General features: G+C 36.1%; 1 protein-coding gene across 1 annotated transcript in view; it reads left to right on the plus strand.

Annotated features, from left to right (window-relative positions):
* Positions 1-18,487, plus strand: part of ctnna2 (catenin (cadherin-associated protein), alpha 2) — a 423,497-nt gene that overhangs the window by 279,210 nt on the left and 125,800 nt on the right. The window lies entirely within an intron of this gene.

An 18,487-nucleotide genomic window follows, 5' to 3' on the forward strand; every position in this document is an offset into this window, starting at 1 on the left:
ATGTTTAAGTTAGTGTAAAACAAGTCATTTCCTGTTGTCAGCAGGTGGCGCTATGATTATTAACAGTATATTGGCCTTTAGATGTGTTCAGGCCAGGACTCTTATCGAACGAGTAAAGTATGGGCAGATCGGACATTGCATGGCTGAGTTATAACAACTTCCTTTTACATGGCGAATCTCTAGGAGGAGTTTGTTTAAATACATCACCTGAAAATAGCAAAAACAGCACAAAACTTCCAGAGAAAATTCAAAATAACAGATTTCCTGTCTGGTTTCGGACTTTGTACCAGGGACTTTTTTGTAGGTATTGGTGTTTTACATGTATCTATCAAATTTTCGTACATGTACGTGAAATGTAGCTTGAGGGGCACTTCATAGAAATTTTATAGTTGACGTTAGTGAGCCATTTTGACACACCCACTTCTGAAAACCATATCGGATATAAATTTTCACTGCTTTTGGTGCAAGTATCATGAGTTTTCAAGCATGTTTAGGCCGTCAAAAATGCGATTCATTTTGGAGAAGGAGAAGAAGAAGAAGAAACTGAGCAATTCCAATAGGTTCCTCACACCATCGGTGCTTGGGCCCTAATAAAGATTATACACAATTTTAAATGCATGTAAAAGGGCTGTATGACAAATCATGTTTTAATCGTGATTGCTATGTCTGCCTCTCTCAATTTATTAAGCATAACCATCTGCAATATTTGCTTGCTGGTTATTTATGCTGGAAATGTTGCATTTTTGTGGCATTTGAGTTATCTTAAAAGTGCAGTACAGTTTGTTTTCTTTCAAACGGTTGTTTGCACTGTTTGCTACAACAAAATCTGTGAGCAAACAATGCGGTGTCCATGTTGATGTTCTCTTGATTTTTTGCTAATGTGAAAGTGCAATAATTCTGATTTGAAAAAACAAAAAACAAAAAAAAAAAACACTGAATTATATTTTATGCACAAAATAACCGTAATTAACATGCAGTCCTAACTTGAAACTTGTTATGGTTTCCTGAAAAGACAGAGCTCATGGTGCGATACACAGCACATCGGCCAAAGACCATCTGACGTCCATCTGCATCCATCTGACGTGTGGGTACACAGACCAAAAATTTAAAAAGTAACACAGAGAAAATGGAAGAATGTATCCTGTGTCCATTTCATGAAGCATAAATGCTGTATAGACGATGTATTTTTATTTTCAGCAGTTATTACATTCACAGCTTTTTCTGACACCTGTAGTACTTTGCCTGCCTTGAATTCATCAAGATACACAAGTTATTGCACCTTTTCTACTCACACAGGCACTTTACTTGGCACCTTTCTGCAGCATTCTGTAAGCTTCCTCCAGACGTTTAATCCCTAATGGCAGCATTTCCTGATTTCTTTCTCTCTCTCCCTTTCCTCCTCAACATATGTTGGCATCCCCCACCTGGAGCAGTTCTTCCACCATTATACGACCCATTTTACATTTCTCTAACCACTCTGACTGCTCTGGAAGAGCAAGCGCTCTGAGTCTGACCATCCACCCCTCACCTGTGGATGTGATTAATTGTGTTTCATAACGCCCAGGAGGCCATCGGAGCTGCCGGAGAATCCAATGAACTTGTTTGAGTCTACGACCCTCCCACATCATTTATTTGAGTTTTATTAGAGGAGTGAGCTCAGAGAATGTCCTTAAAGATGTAATGTGCTTTAAAAACACAGCTGCAAGCATATGATGTGTGTGTGTGCTTAGATTGGATTATGTGTCTTTCAGGTCGGTTCACACTTGTATTTGTTTAATTAGTTTTAATTTGTACAATAGAAACACACACACACACACACACACACATACAAACATGCTATAAGACAGGAAAAAAATCTTATTTTAGAGTTTTGGAAAGTATATATTTCATAATAAAGTTAAAATATTGTTTTGTGCATTTGTATAATTTTTTAATAAGATTTGCAGTAGTTTAAGTTAAAAATTTAATTTTCAGGGTTATGCACAAAAATTAAATAACCTTTTTTATGTTTGCATTAACAGACTAAGAAATTAATGTGAATTAGTCTCTTTTGAATTCTATCCAAATTGACAGCTTACAATTGTAGACAGAGGTTAAGCTGTATTTATTTCAACTTTACATCCCTTTAGGCAGGGAAATCTGAATAGTCCAGTAATGTATGTAATTCCATCACATAGACCTGTAATTCATTTAAGATGGTGCTCAGAAATGAAATCATTTGGCTGCAAAGCAAGTCGACAGGGTCAAACATGCCATATCAAAAGGCTGTTAACCCATACATCCATAACAATGCGAGTGTAAATATAAAAAATAGTTAGTAACTCAGCGCCCACCCCAACCGTACCCTCAAATTGAGTAATTATTTAACATGGGGGTATGATTAAAGGAACGAGAGATTTCATTTTACTGTGCAGAATGATTAGAGCTATTGAATCACTGTTCAATTTAATTAAATTGCCTTTGTGATTCAATTTTTGCTGTGGGTGTAAGGGAGATGGTCTGGCCATTAAAATCTGTGATTGATTGATGAATTTTAATCTTGACTATGGTCAGGTCGACAGAGAGAGAGAGCAAGCGAGAGGGAGGATAAGAAAAAGGGGATGATTGTTTTGTGCTTTATACTTGGCAGATTAAATTATTTGTTCTGGTTTGTAATATTTTGATTCAGTAGGTAATTTATCTTTTGATTTAATGGGCATCAAGACTTTGGCTGTGTTGCTACTACTATATGAAATTAGAGTTTGCATCTGAAATGAATATTTTGCTTTAGTAAAACCATCGCTCTTCATTTACCTGTTTTTTTCTGCATATGCATACATAAATATTTAGCCCTCAATAGTACATGCAGTGCTGTTTATCACATTAAATAATTACCATCAATAATGGCATTTCAGCATTTTGAAGTCATGCAGTATGGGATGCAACATGCCACCGTGTTTCCCTTCCCCTATGTAGGGCATTCGTGCTGGTTTTCTTCTCGCCGAGGGAAAGGAAAACATGACCTCTCTCATAAGTCTGACTTGTAAACTAATTAACCAATCCCTCCTGATCGCTAATTCCCACAGTTCACCTCTGCGGAGACAGATGCATCTCCACCCTCCGTCCTGACATCAATTTACCTTGTGGTGTAAAGTGAAGAAAGCAGTGAAGGCGATAGAGGGGAGGGAGGGTGCTGGCCTTGGGCAGGACTCGTTCTGAACGCCATCTGCTTTCATTTGATTTTGTTCTCATTTGTCTTCTCTCCCTCTCTTTTGCTAACCTCTTAAACCTTGCATTTCCCTCTTCGCATAACAAGACCAAATTTCTGCACCGTATAATGTATCTTTGATTTAGTACAAGGTCCCTTTGACCAATTAAAGCTGTATTGGTTGGCTTTATTTTTGATGTTCTGCTTGATTTGATTTCGGTTTTCTTTTTAATTACACACGTCCTTGTTGGCAAGGACGGGCTGTTTGTGTAGACCTTCGGAAGCTTCGGTCAAATGAGGCAGTGGTTTCAGGGCTCAACAAGTTTTTTTTGTTTTTTTTTCTTTGCTGAGCTGGTTGGGCAACTTCTGGCCACCTGCAAATATAATAAATAGCTGTTTATGTAATATAGCAGCATATGTGTAAAATATATTTTCATATGTATGCATTTTTTTTTTTTTCTGTTAGCCAGTCTAACAAATATATGTTTATATGGGTTGTTGACGTGGCATGGCATTTTCACTGTCCCACAAGATAAAAGAAGAATATAAATAATATTGTCGTTATTTAAAATGCAGTAATTAGTTAAACATTTCTTTGTCCTAAGTGTAGGAACTTGATATATTTTGTCTCTGAAAACCGTGTCCTCTGGTGTGACACCATATCCTGATTTCGGCCAATTCCAGAAAAAACTGTTAGTAGTTGAAGGACCCCATTTATTATTATGTTACTGAAGCCCCCTGTGAAGCCCATGACATGTACACATGGTAAATTTTACTCTCAGAATTGTTAAAATATTTAACTTTTTTGGAAACACTACAAAAGTGTTACGTTTTTTGTCCTTTGGTGTGTCCTTTGGTGTGTCCTTTGGTCTGAAAGGCTGAAACGTGCTTTGGTGTGACAGAAAATGTCCTTTGGTGTGACGCCTGTACTGTCAAACCACAGGACAAAGATGTCACACCGGCGGACAAGGTCTCTTTAAGAAGCATATTAAATAATTAAATAAGATTTGTTTAACTCCTTTTTATTATTTTTTGATTATTTTCAGTGTTCTTAAATGCAATAATTACATTAGTTAAACTATTTTCTGATGTTTTTTGCAGAAAACTTGTACTGTTATAAAGTGTCATGAAAATTAGTATAAAATGTGATACTTTGTTTTTGAAACAGAAAGAACTGAGGGTGAAAAATTAGTGAAAGTGAGAGGACACAGAAATATAGACAGAAAATTAACAGGGGTCCACCAGAAGGGAGGACATCCTAAGAGAATGATGCAGAAAGTAAATAGAATCAAAATAATGCCTTAAAAAGAGTAGCCATATAGTTGAAAAAATAAATAAATAAAAATGTACATCCTAATGTATATAGTTTAAATATCAATCATATTTAGCTGCGTTTACATGCAGCAGGGCCACTAGAAGAGTTTCAGTAACATACTGATTGACTAAGAAACTGAATGTTGTTGATGAACATGATTTTGTTTTTTTTTTTGTTTTCTGTTTTTTGTTTTTTTTTAAATATGTTGATATTGTTTATATCAAAACTAAACATTCTCCTTTGGCATGTTTAAAATTGAATAGAAATACTTTAATAACTACCATTTCCTTCAATGTGATATAAGGTCCTATGGTGTGACGCACATGAAAGAAATTATTTATTATTATTTATTATTATTAAATAAATAACACTATATGAAAATGATTGTCTAACAATAAAGATACATTTCTCTCATGCTATTTATATATTATTAAGTTTCTTTTTTTTTTTTTTCTTAATTTTTGCTGTCATCCCATAGGATAAATTTAAGGTACAGTTCAGTAAATAAGCATTTTTACTGCCTGTTTGTCATATTTTTGACAGATTCAGTTGATTGTAAAGGGCCACTTTTGATTTGCTCAGCAGCAAATGAGAGCAGGCTGCAGTAAGTGACCGAATGGTCTGTGTTCGGCTCCCGCAATCTATTGCAGCTTTGAAGTAATTCCCTTTTCACATGGCCATGCCCGCAGGCAAGGTTCTCACACTCGGCCGAGCCAGACACTTTTGTCGGCATTTTCCATCCATTGCCATCCAGTTGTCGTGAGCGAGAGGGAAGGGCGCGTGGTGAGTGAGTGAAACCAGAGGAGGAGGGCGTGCAAGCGAGGGATGAAGTGATTGTTTAGCATGAAGGAGAGGCGGACAACATTCATCAGCTGCCACATAACCATAAAAGAGAGCTCAGTCACACATGAGAGTTAGTGTGTGCAGGTGACAGGTTAAGTCTTCAGTGTCTGAGCACTGTGTGCCACATAAATGCATCTGTGTTAAGATTCAGACACGGTTTAGGCCGGATAAGAACTCAGACCAGACTTTGTGTAATTGATGAATATGTCTATCTGATCTTTCTGCTAGGCCGGGGTTTGGAAACTCTTGTGAGGGAGGCGTTTGTGAGGGAACAGCAATGGGGTTTTTGAGTTGATGTAAAGCTCTAATTAAATGGAATGTAAAATGAAAATAAATAAATGGGGTTGCACAACTAATCAAAATAGATCAATATAGCTTGTCACGGTGATCTAATTAAATGATTGATTTAATTAAATAAGTAAATTTAGATATACACATTCACTCCATTTCAACTTTTATTTTATTTATTTATTTATTTAGTTAGTTTTTTAATGCCAAAATAAAAACTTGAGGGTTTAAAATGTTGAAAGCGTTTGAATGTTTGAAAGTGAAAAATTAAAGACAGTAAATATTGGTAATTTGCGGTGTAAAATTAAATTATTTTATACTATTTTTTCACAGTACAGAAATATCTTACAACAGTAATAAATTTGACTTCATTTTTATATTTATAATTTTATAATGAATTAAAACTAAGAAGACTGAAATAGGTCTTGTTGGTTTGAGTAGCAACAAAATAAGATGTTTTCCTATGAGATCATATCACTGTTAAAATCGCTGTATATGAGAAAATATTTGCAAGCAGCCCTATATGTAAAAAATAAAACATTTACTGGAATAGATTTTATATTTTAACTGCATTTCGTTTGACCATTAACCGCCATCAGAGAACCATGAATATGTTGTAAATTATTGAAATATTATCCTAAAAAGCTCAGGGGGTAATTCAAGTTAATATTTTATGACAGTTAAGTCCCATCGGGCTTGGGTTGAGTATAAGGTCTTTAATTCAGTAACTTGATAAGGATATTGCTACTCTTATCACGCAAACAAGTTACCCAATCATAGCAAAGGTCATTTACATATAAGGAATACTTGCTGTTCTTCAGAAAAATCCTTCAGGTCCCACAAATTCTTTGGTTTTCCAGCATTTTTATGTATCTGAACCCTTTCCAACAATGACTGTATGATTTTGAGATTCATCTTTTTACACTGAGGACAACTGAGGGACTCATATGCAACTATTACAGAAGGTTCAAACACTCACTAATGCTTGAGGAGGAAACACAATGTAAATTTAATTTTTTTTTTTTTTTTTTTTCTTTATTCTCCTGTAGCCTCTGAAGGGTAGTACTAAATGGAAAAAAAAAAAAAAAAAAAAAAAGGTATTTAGGGAAAATAAGAAAAATGTACACATCTCTATTCTGTTCAAAAGTTTTCACCCCCGGCTCTTAATCCACGGTTTTTCTTTCTGGAGCATCAGTGAGCATTTGCACCTTCTATAATGGTTGCATATGAATCCCTCAGTTGTCCTCAGTGTGAAAAGATGGATTTCAAAATCATACAGTCATTGTTGGAAAGAGTTCAAATACACAAAAACCTGAAGGATTTTTCTGAAGAACAGTGGACAGTTTAACTGTTCAGGACAAACAAGGGACTCGTGAACCATTATCACTAAACAAAAAAACACAGCTGTGGATCATTCAGGTAACAATACAGAATTAAGAACCAAGGGGGTGACATGCATTTTGTAGGATCCCTCTTATTTTTGGTAAAATAGTAAACATTTTTAATGATTCTGAAATGGGGATGCAAACGTTTGACCTCAACTGTATTTGAATCAGAAACCTTCGGGATTGTAAATTAACTTTGTGGAGAAAAACAAAACGTTTGTTCAATCAGAGTAACATTTACAGCATGATTACATACTGTATGTATGTAAACACGTTCGAAGGAATGATGTGCAAGCTGTCTGCAGACGCGTTTGTTAGCATCAGCTGCGTCCTCTAAATGTCATGGGTCGGGTCACATACATTTGACTGTCTCCTTCAGACACCCACAGTCCTCAGCATGACAGTATCTTTCAGAACACTCTGAATGGAGCTCAGAGGAAAAAATGAACGAGATAGAGTTGTTTTGTCGATAGAGAAAAGTCTCTTTTCCACCAATTTCCTGGCCAATTTCCTCCAGCTGCATTCTCCTCAGTCTCTAGAGTTGACAAGTATACTCTGAGGCATCTCCCTTGAAGCAGCTACAAAGTGCTGTGCTTCATTTCACAATTCATCCTCACTGCTTCAGAATTATTGTCCTCTTTAGGTTTCGGGCTGCATTTCATTTCTTACCAATAAGTTACAAGATCATGACACAAATGGTGTTTTGTCAAAAGATATACAAAAGATATTTCCCAAATTTGCTGAGCAAACAGACTTAGCTTAGAAGTACTAGAACTATCATTAGTTTGCAGTTTGAACTCAGTCGTTTTGTACATAAAGTGTGCATGTACATTTGGGTTAACACTGATAAACATTATTAGTGTTTTAACAACATCATAAACCCTCCTATTAATCTTACAACCTTGTCTGTTCAAAGAAAAATGTCAAGTCACGCTTATTTTTATACACATTGTTTTAAAGCAGCTTCACAGTATTAAATGTAGCAGAACAGAATCAATGGTGCAGACTGCTATAAATCAACTGTAGAAAGACAATAGTGTCATTATTCAACTCAAGTCAATTGGTTGATTGATCAGTGTTGGTTCAGTTCAGTTCAATAACTGTATAAAGTTTATTATGAAACAAGTCCATTCAACAATAAGCAGCTCCACTGAAGGACAGTAGTGTCATTATTCAGTTCCATTCTAGTTTTGTTCTCAGACGATAGTGTCAGTGTCATCAAAAATGCTGGAAACATGTACGAAACTAATGAGATAACATTATAGTTGTTGAGGGGAATAATTTCTGTTCCAAATCTGTCATTAGTTTGAACCAGTGTTGGAACATCTCAATTACTGTATATGTCCTTTGGCGCATCGTTATTGTCTGCTTGGCACTGTCCTTATTTTTGGCACTGTAATATATCCAGCTCTGAGTAAACAAATTATTAGGATTTGTTTGTCTTTGTAATTGATAGGACAGTAGCAAGTCATCAGGAAGCAATGAGTAGAAGAGGGGAAAGTGGTTCGAGAATAATCCAAGCTTGATTCACACTCGGGTTGCTATTGCACACATTTATCAGGATGTATCTCAAACAAGAGATTAGGGTTTTTGGTTTGTGTGTGGTTAGTATCAATCCAACAAATCAGACTCTTCATGCTAAATACTAACACTTCAGATGCAAAGACTAGACCCATAAAAAAGTGTTTAATTCTTAAGTATTAAATCACCTTTGCACCTTATTTTTAACATTTGAGCCAACTTTGAATGTGCAAGGCAGCTAGTGTCAGATACTTTACTGAACTTTATTGTTACTTTACCTATAGCAAAAGAGTCTCACACATACACAGAAAATAACTTAGTTCCGTATTGAAAAACAAGGTCTTTCTTTCCAAGAAAATTGAATTTAAAACCAGAATGCATGAGCTTAATTAAAAAAATTAGGTAGAAATCATTTAAGAGTGTTAAGTTTAGTGGTTAATATTTAAATATTTATCAAAATATCTAAAATATTAAATAATTCCTGAATGGTTCTAATATGTACACTTTAAGTACTAATATGCAGTTCGACACACTACTCAATTTGTGACTGATAATTTGAGTGGAGGTGGATCTGTTGTTACGCTAAAATGTACTGATGGACTTATTTTGTAGTAGAAAATGCAGTAAAATCTGATGAATTCTACATTAGTTTAATTTATGATTATTTAGTTTTGAATGAATAATTTATGGTAAAACTCCTAAAGCATTATCAGATTATCCAAAATGTTTAATATATGAACACACAAGGGGAGAATGACGTGAATGACGTGTGGTCTAATTCAAGCGGCTCATCCAATCACATTTCAGATGTGGAACCATCCATTTCATAAATATGTTTTTATTCTGAGGCATTGCCATCAGTGTCAAATCCCCTTTCATTTTTCGTCACACGCAGATCATACATGTCAAGCTACGCACATGTTTACATTCAGCCGTGTTCCTGGACTCCTGCCTTGGATCACATTATGGCTTGGCGGAGCACCGCGCCAGCTTAACGTTATTATAGCAGACTGACTCGCATAAGCTGACACTGACTGATCATGTTGCACATAGTGTGGTCTCGCCCAATTCATCTGTTTTAAAACAAACTCCGTTCAATTTATCTGACGCCTCTGAGCCCGGACAGCGTGCTTATGCGCTGATAAAGTGTGCTAAGCTAAGAATTTCCCCATTCATTAGCATTAGTTATTCCCCCTAGACCGAAACCTGTTCAATATTTACACTAGAGAGGATAAACTGAGTTTTTTTCTGGAGGGGATGTTGGCTACACTACAGACCGAACGCCAAACACATCCCACTGTCACACCAACCACGCATCTGGACCCACCGCCTCCAGCGTTCTTCGTACTGAAATAACCCTTCGAATGGAATGCTGAGGTGGATAGATAATCTCAGTGGGGTAAATATTCATTTGGGTAGTTGAGCCGGTAGTTTGGGACGAAGGGAATGGAAGTGAAAAAAAGATCTTCCGCGCTGCCATTATTTAGAGTGCGGATGGGGCCGCTCTTTGCCTGAGTCTGCATTCATAAATCTCCTCTTGGCTCCATGAATGTAATCAGGTGCTTTGCAGAGGACACACACTGGCACAACACACTCCATCTCTCTTGTCAACAGCCGAAGCAACTATATGGAGGGGTGTGATGGCGAAACTTGCGTTTTGGAATCAAAAAACCGGGGGAGAAGCATAAAGCAGAAGCCTTTAGTTATCTTCCCACTCAGCCATTTTGAAACGCAGCAAAGCAGTGTTTTGCCATGCCATGTTTTGCAAAAAGAAGAGGACAGAGTTCAAAGAGTGGGCAACGTGAACAGTGCTGTTTGTGCCGTATGGGTACGTGTGTGTTAATCTTTTGAACGCACACAAATGTAGGCATAGACACTTGCTTTAAGGATTGTCAGGGGCCTGAGCATGAAACGCACCATCTGTCTAAACTACAGCACCATGGGTCTTTGACACCTCTTTATTCTGTTTCATCTTCACTCGCTGCACATAGTTTTCCCTCTTTATTTATTTCTTTTTCTTGCTCGTTCTTTCACTGGTGTGCAGCCTGATCACAAATGCGTTTGAAGGATTGTCTTGTGTTATGCTGCTGTCTTTTGTTCATCTTTTGGCAGCATTTGTATATGTCTTACACATCTGTTTTTTCTGAAACGTGCATTTGTAGTAAAAAAATAATGAGTAAGTGAAAGGGACTGATTAACTTATACATTTCATGTGTTTAATACTTCATTTATGCATTTGTGTGTGATTTATGATTTATGAACCCCAGATCTAAATTTGCACTAAAGAAGAAAAGAAACTAAAGCAAAACATTCTAATCGTGTTTCTTTTCTTTCGTTCTTTTTTTCCCCTCATGTGCTTCCACCTCTGCCTCCTGATCTCTGTCTGAATGTGTCTCCATCCCAAACTATTCTTCAATAGGTAAGTCCTTTATCTTTAAAATGTCCCATTACGCTTTATGTTGCTGTGGTCCTGTTTCAGTTATGGATTCAATGAAATATTGAGAAACACTTGTTGATTGTTATTATAGTTGAACTGTAATATTATTAATATTTAAACAATTTTTGACAAACAAACCTTCATCAGGCTTAAATCTGTGTACTGTAGGTAGCAGTGTAGTATGCACTCTAATATACAGTAGTAAAAAGCCTATATGGGTGTTACGATATTTTCCCATTGACCGATTTTAATTGGCTGATGTCCAGTTTAATGGATTTTAAATTTTAAATGTATGACATTTAATTTTAAGTGTTTTTTTAAGTCTAGTTTAAGTTTTCTAATCAAAGTATTGCTGGTTTACCGTCTCTATAGTTGTTGCTACTTTCATATTCTGTGTTTGATAGTGAAGTCGCACCAGAGTAACTCTTAAAACTATGAATTTTGAGCTGTCCAATAGTTTTATAGAGTCGGGGCCTTTCATTAGACAAAAGTGAATTGTTGTGACTCTTGACCACAAAACCAGTCATACAGCTCAGTTTTTTTTAAATTAAGATTTATACCCCATTTGAAAGCTGAATAAATAAGGACAATATTTGGCTGAGGGTGCAAAAAGAAAATCTAAATATTGAGAAAATTGCCTTTAAAGTTGTTCAAATGAAGTTCTTAGCAATGCATATTACTAATCAAAAATCAAGTTTTAATATATTTACGGTAGGAAATTTACAAAATATCTTCATGGAACATGATATTTACTTAATATCCTAATGATTTTTGGCATAAAAGAAAAATCAATCATTTTGATCCATACAATGTATTGTTGGCTATTGCTACAAATATAGCCGTGCTAATTACGACTGGTTTTGTGTTTCAGGGTCACAATTAGTTAATCATCTGGCATGAAAGAATTAGAAGAAAGATGCAGGGTGTTTGTGTTTTAATCACAGCCAATGATAAATGCAGTCCCTTTCTCTCTTTATGTGGATGTCCATCTGTGCTAACACTTACTACACTTGAAATCCAATGCTTAATATGAGTTGGTTTTGTAGCTTTTTGTTGCAGGAAACATATTAGCATGCAGAATTTGTGTTGAATATTTAAAAGGTCCATACATAGCACATAAGAAGACTTTCAGCTCACACATCGCATATAGCACAAATATTATATATTAATCCACACACTGCTTCACTGTGAAGGGGATTGCTGGTTCAGTGACAGAGAGGCGGTGTATATCATATACACTCTGTTCCAAAGCCTAGTGAACTTCCTATGGAGGCAACATTTGTAGACGCGCTTTTGACGTGAAGCCTGTCCAAAAAATAGGCAGTTTAATTATGCTGCCTCGTAAGATATCTTGTTTTGGCCAAATTCAAAGGAAGCGTTAGATATTTCTGTTGCAGAGAAGGCAAACTCGGAATGCATGGTGCCAAGCGCAGTAAAAGATGAATCTAAAAAGGCAGATGATGCAAGAAAAATTGTATAAATATACTAAGTACTAAAAGTATTGATGAGAATCATTTTGAATAATTTAAAAAGAAGCATTTTACCAAAAAAAAAAAAAAGAAAAAGGAAAGATTATGTATATTTACAGTATGCTTAGTTAGCGTCAAAGATGCCATTGACTTTAAATAATGTAAATGTAATTATTATTTACACTTAAGTTTGCCAATAAGCCATCTTTAGCCTATTGACATCTGACATTGCAAACTTCATTTATTTTACATTAGATAGAGCATTATATTTTGTATAAATACTCTTAGTTTAGTTTACTATCAGTTATTGAAAAGCCCCTATTTATGCAGCATTTGACTGATTCTACAGGCTTGTTTTTTTTTTTTTTTTGTTCTGCAGCCTTCATTGTCCTTCTCAACACAATCAAGATTCCTTATGCTTCCCTCCTAATCCCATTTTTTGCGCAGTGTCTTTGATATCCCGTGGGGCAGAGGAATTACTGCGGAAATTACTGCTCTGCAAGATTTCTTTTTCATCCTGTCAGAACAGAGAGTGTTTAGCTGTTCAAATACAGATATCAGGTGTTTTTTTTTCCGTCACTTTGAATCTCATAACCCACTATTGATTGGCACTTTGAGATACTGAAGAGATATGCATTTGGCACATAATAGATAAATCAGCAGTAAATAACGTCAAGTATAACAATTAGCAGGTCAGCAGGTATGGGAAGCTACTTTCGTCAATCACATTGCGGCTTTATTGTCACATTTCACCAATATCGATGTCAGCTACTGCATGTTCCCAAATTAATTATTAAAATTATTAGTTTTTCAGATTTGACTCAACAAATATTGACCAAAAAAAAAACCTCCAATGGAAAATATTGAAAATAACATCATGGTGGAACTTAAGGGTCCTTGAGGCAAATTTATACCCTGCAAGTATGAGGCTCTTATGTGAAGTTGTAAGACTCTACCTCAAACAATATAGCAGGGATTATGTTCTGAATATTGCATATTGAACTACTAGTTGCTAGGTAACCATATATTCCATCCATTTCATAATTAAACAAAATGCAAATTAGAGTGCTGCATGGGTGACGTATTTTTGTAGGCCAAAATCCAAAAAATAGTTAGCATTTTTGTTAGTTCCATTGTCCTAAAGTCAGTGGGTTTTTGAATGGGATTTTAGTTAAATGCTTGTAATTATATTGTGATTAACACAAGCCTAGATATTTTTACATGTTATTCTACACCATAAAATACATCAGTAATACTCCAGTTGCTAACAAGTGGCTAAATAGGACATTAAAGATCAGCATACCAAACAGGTAAACTGATCTGCTCACTAGACTGCTTTCACAGCCTTGTTGTGATTATAATTGCCCTCCTGCTTTCACTTAAACTTTCAACAAAATGTATATATATGTATATATACACTGCCCTCCAAAAGTTTGGAAACACCGCTGGCAAAGTGTGGCTCTGGACGATATCAGTATAAATCCTTATCATTTTTTGGTGCAAATACAGTAACTTGACATTATCATTGAAGACCAGCAATAATAATTTTCTTTTTGATTACATATTAATGGCAATATATACATGTCAAAGTGAGACATGCCCCTTTGCCAGCTGTGATGCCTGGTTACCGGTTTAAACTTGGCCCAGGTCTTTAAAAGATATTTGGGTCATCACACCTTAATAGCTTCAACAATTGATTACTAATTAAGTTTAGAATTCAATGAATTTAGGCCCAGATTATCCAGAGCTGTAATAGCTGCTAATGGTGGATATTTTGATGAATCTATGTATGTTTATGTAATAAAATATGTTTTTGTAGTTTGTGTTGTCCCTTATCAGTGCAAAATTATCACAAATTAAAAAGGATTTATGCCAATATTGTCCAAAACCCAACTTTCCTAGGGCGTTTCCAAACTTTTGGAGGGCAGTGTATATATATATATATATATATATATATATATTTCATATATATATCATGCACTGCATTTCAGGTGTCAATTGTTTGTGGTCAAAGAGCTTATTTTCTGCAATTACTCATATCAGATAAAAAAATGTTGGGATTTTGTTGAGGGAATCAGGGTGATGCTAACTTCCGGTTTGGCCTACAAAACTACGTCATCACTGCAGCACTCAGTATGTTTTTAAAGGAAGCGTAAGGTTACGCATAATCAAACATCTTTACTTTCTAGTTTAGAGCTGGCGCTTTAAGAATACAGAAGGAGAGAGAAATAGAGAGCGACAGAAACAACGGTTATCAATCCTCTTTATTGTGCCACATCTCTCTGTCTAGCTTTACTCACAGTAACTGTGGTATATGCAATGCATTAATATGCCCTGATCTCACAGTGCTCTTGTGCTCTCTCTCACATGGCAATCATCAAAAGTGCTCTCAGGTAGCTTTGTCTCTCAAGGGTTTCTGGGAAAAGTCACAGTCAGGGTCAGCAAATAAGTACCACTGTTTTCTCACGTTTCAGATATTTTTCACATATCTGCATAAATGGAGAACACCGAGCTGTGCGCTGGGTCCAACCCGTGAGATATTCCGCTAACTTGCAGAAAATAACAATCGGCATTGTTTCACCCTACAACTGTGTGCTCAGTTCAGCGCCACAAATGCGGGAGCAGATGTTACTGAACGTTAGCCCTGAGCATTATCATTCAACCGTTTGATATCTGACTTTATATGGTGTCCAATGCCATATTTTTCATGAATGTAATGCCCAGGCCGTTTACATTGCAACTGCAACAGCCTCTTTTTGTGTTATTATGTATTTCATAGTGTTGATGTATGTCCTCTTCCCACTCAGTGTCTCTTCATCTGTTAATAAAGATGTGGGTGTATATATCCGTGTAAATGAGCATTTAAAGCCATGCAAATTAGTCTTATCTGACACTATATGCATTTATTATATATAGCTATTTTAATGATTTAGTTACATTTTAAAAATGGCACAATGCCCCTGCAGCGACAGTTAATGTGACGCCAGTGATGCAGATGCACATATAAGAATGATGATGATGATGTTGGTAATTATAACGATGAGTTGGAGCATGATAAAGCCGTCTTGCTCAGTTTACTCACATTCCAAAGAAAGCATGTTCTTCACTGCAACTTTATATTCCAAATAATAAGGATGATATTGACTCGAATGCATTTATGAGTCACTGAGGGGAAGCAACAGCCAATTTTTGTGTAGATTCTTAATGGTGTCTTCTAGAGTCCCGGTCAGTCCTATGCATTTTGGCAAGGTATCTGTTTATGTGTGGGTGTTTTATTATGCAAGACCAGAGGCAGGGAATGGCACACAGGGGCATTCAATCAACACTGAGAGACAGCAAGCAAGGTTAATTAATTTGTTAAGCATCTGGTGCTCTATCAAGAGACTCTGATGAAATATCTGGATTTTATGTATGCTGATACCGTGACACTTAATCTAGTTTTCGCATATCACCGACCTTCTATGAATATACACAAGCCGTTGCTTATTTCTTAAGAAATGCAATCTGTTTGCGTGATGTTCGAGGAAACTAGGAAACGTGGTCTAGCTGATATACTAGGTTTGCTACATACTAATACTCAAGACTCAGACGTCCTAGGGTTTTTTCACAGCAAAGAAAATTGCGTAGATGCTAGGCGTAATGACGTTTTCAGGTGATTTATTTAAGCATGTATTTTTTTTTCTTAGATGTTTCTCCTGAAATTCATTAGGAAACATTTAAATTGACACAAATGAAACAGTTGTTGACATATAGCAAACGTATAGAGAATCTCTTAACTTAGATCATTTTTTCCCTGAGTATTCTGTTGAGAAATAATTTTGAAATACCTGGAAAAAAGAACTGTTTATCTTTGAGGTGATTAAAGTTTTTGTACTAAAATAGCTAAAAAAATAATAGTAATAAAGTATATAGACTTAAATCCAATAAAAATGACAAAGGCATGCAACAAAGTAACTAAAACTGTAAAATTAAAATCGAAGTGAAGCTATAAAAATGCAAAATATTTTAAAATATTTATAAAAAACAATAATAGTATCTTGCATACAAAAATAGCACTCATCTAAGCATAGTTTGTGATGTTGGTCTCTTCTGAAGTTATGTAGTCAAATAGGGCTTTTTTTTTTTCTTTCCTGCAGGATATAGTCTTGTTTCGTTGAATTCAGACTGATTTGCAGTCAGACTGTTTGAGATTAACCCGATGATTTGCATAGATTGAGAATTTGTTCTAGCTCTGTAGCTATTTGTAGCATCTTGTCATCTTGCTTTGTTTACCAGTGTTGACCCTCCTCAACTCAACAGTGCTGTACAACCCTCTAGTACTCACTTGAGATCTTCATATTCAGCTGCTGCTTGCATGTTGCATGCACACACATACACACACACATATGGGCGACTAACAAGGTCAAAAGCTAATGTCTTGCCCCCTACCACTTGGCACAACCGCTTCCCCACGGATCCAAGGGCTTGTCCCTGCTTGAATTCATGTCTTAGTGATCGACCATTGCTGTCGTGTCTCTTTTTCTCTCTCTCCCCTTCTCTGATAGTACTGGGCATATAGCCAAGCGCTCCCCACACTAATTAGCCAAAATATCAATAAAAGATTGTTGTATAAATAAACCATATTCTCCCACCCCCACCATCCCCGATTTTTCTCTCTGTCAACACTAGCACAAGATCATTTCTTTATTTATTTTTGTCTGCAAAAGTAACAAGCAAGAAAGTCTGTAATTGGCTAAAAGCTATCCGTATCGATCTACCTCAAGCCTCATCAATAAGGGTATTAATTATTAGAGTTAATTGTCAGAGCAGTAACTCTAGTTAGAGTTTGAGGGCAGAGGGGTTTGTAAGCAGCACGAGGAGGAGGAGGAGAGAGCTTCAGATTAAACAAAACCTCCCGCCACTTCAAATATTCATTTGCTCCTTGTGAAGAAAAATAGAAAATAATAATAATTAAGGGAAAAGGGAATTCAAAACAACTCCCAGCAGCGCCAAGATGAAATGACACACATGCAATATTGATACAAAATAAGCTAGAAGAGCTAAAAATAGGCCAAAGAAGTGCTTTGATTGGAGGATGGCTTAGAGTTGGAAAAGAGAAGGGTGAATGTAATCAAACAACTCGCTCTACATCTCCATTGTTTCCCTTGTTGCCGGTTGCCTCGCCGCTGGTACGGTTAACAGCTATTGTTAGTGAAAGATGTGTTTTTGTTTTCCTCAATCCAACCACCTGTTTTGAGAAGGGCGATCGTGAATAGCTACAATTTCTTTTTTTCCGGCCTCGCAGGGAACAATGCTGTCATCATCATCATCGTGTTGACACTAGGAATCCGCCACTCAGTCAAATAGAGATGCTTTTTTTTAATACTCCCCAGAGCATTCATTAAAAACTCAACCACACGTTGGAGTGTACATATTTAGGGGTTTGCTTCAAAATATGTCATGAACATTATCATTCATGAAATGAAAAAGCGATAAAAAAAAGACTGTAGTCCAAGGAGTGTCAGACCAGATGTTCTGAATAATGCATTAATATCTTCACCTGACAAGCATAAACAGCAAATAAAATAAATAAATAAACAGCATGACTAGATTATTAAGAAAAGGCCAAAGCGCGTCACACTGCGTATCATTTACAACAGTAGGAATACATTTTATTGGTTTAGCTTGGCTTAGCTTCATATACGCATCAAATACAGTGCTGAAAATAGAACAGTTTCATATCAAGTATTAAAGGATTCAAAGGGGGCGGGGCTTTGGAATTCATAATAAAACTGTTTGATTTGATTGTAAAAATATTTGCTCAGCCTTACATTGTCCCTTTAAGGCATATCCCAGTCATACATGACAAATTAATACTTCACACATGCAGCTGGTCGAAACAAACTCAATTCTACCTTTTCAGGAGACGACACAAAAAAACACACCCACTTAAATAGTCAAATTGAAATGCATACACATACATGCACTCTTACACATTCACGCGTACACACGCACACCATCTTCACAGTGGCATGTCCTCTATGCTTACTAAACAAATCCGTC

This window comes from Labeo rohita, chromosome 1 (genome assembly GCF_022985175.1).
Source record: "Labeo rohita strain BAU-BD-2019 chromosome 1, IGBB_LRoh.1.0, whole genome shotgun sequence".
In the NCBI taxonomy this organism is placed as follows: Eukaryota; Metazoa; Chordata; class Actinopteri; order Cypriniformes; family Cyprinidae; genus Labeo; species Labeo rohita.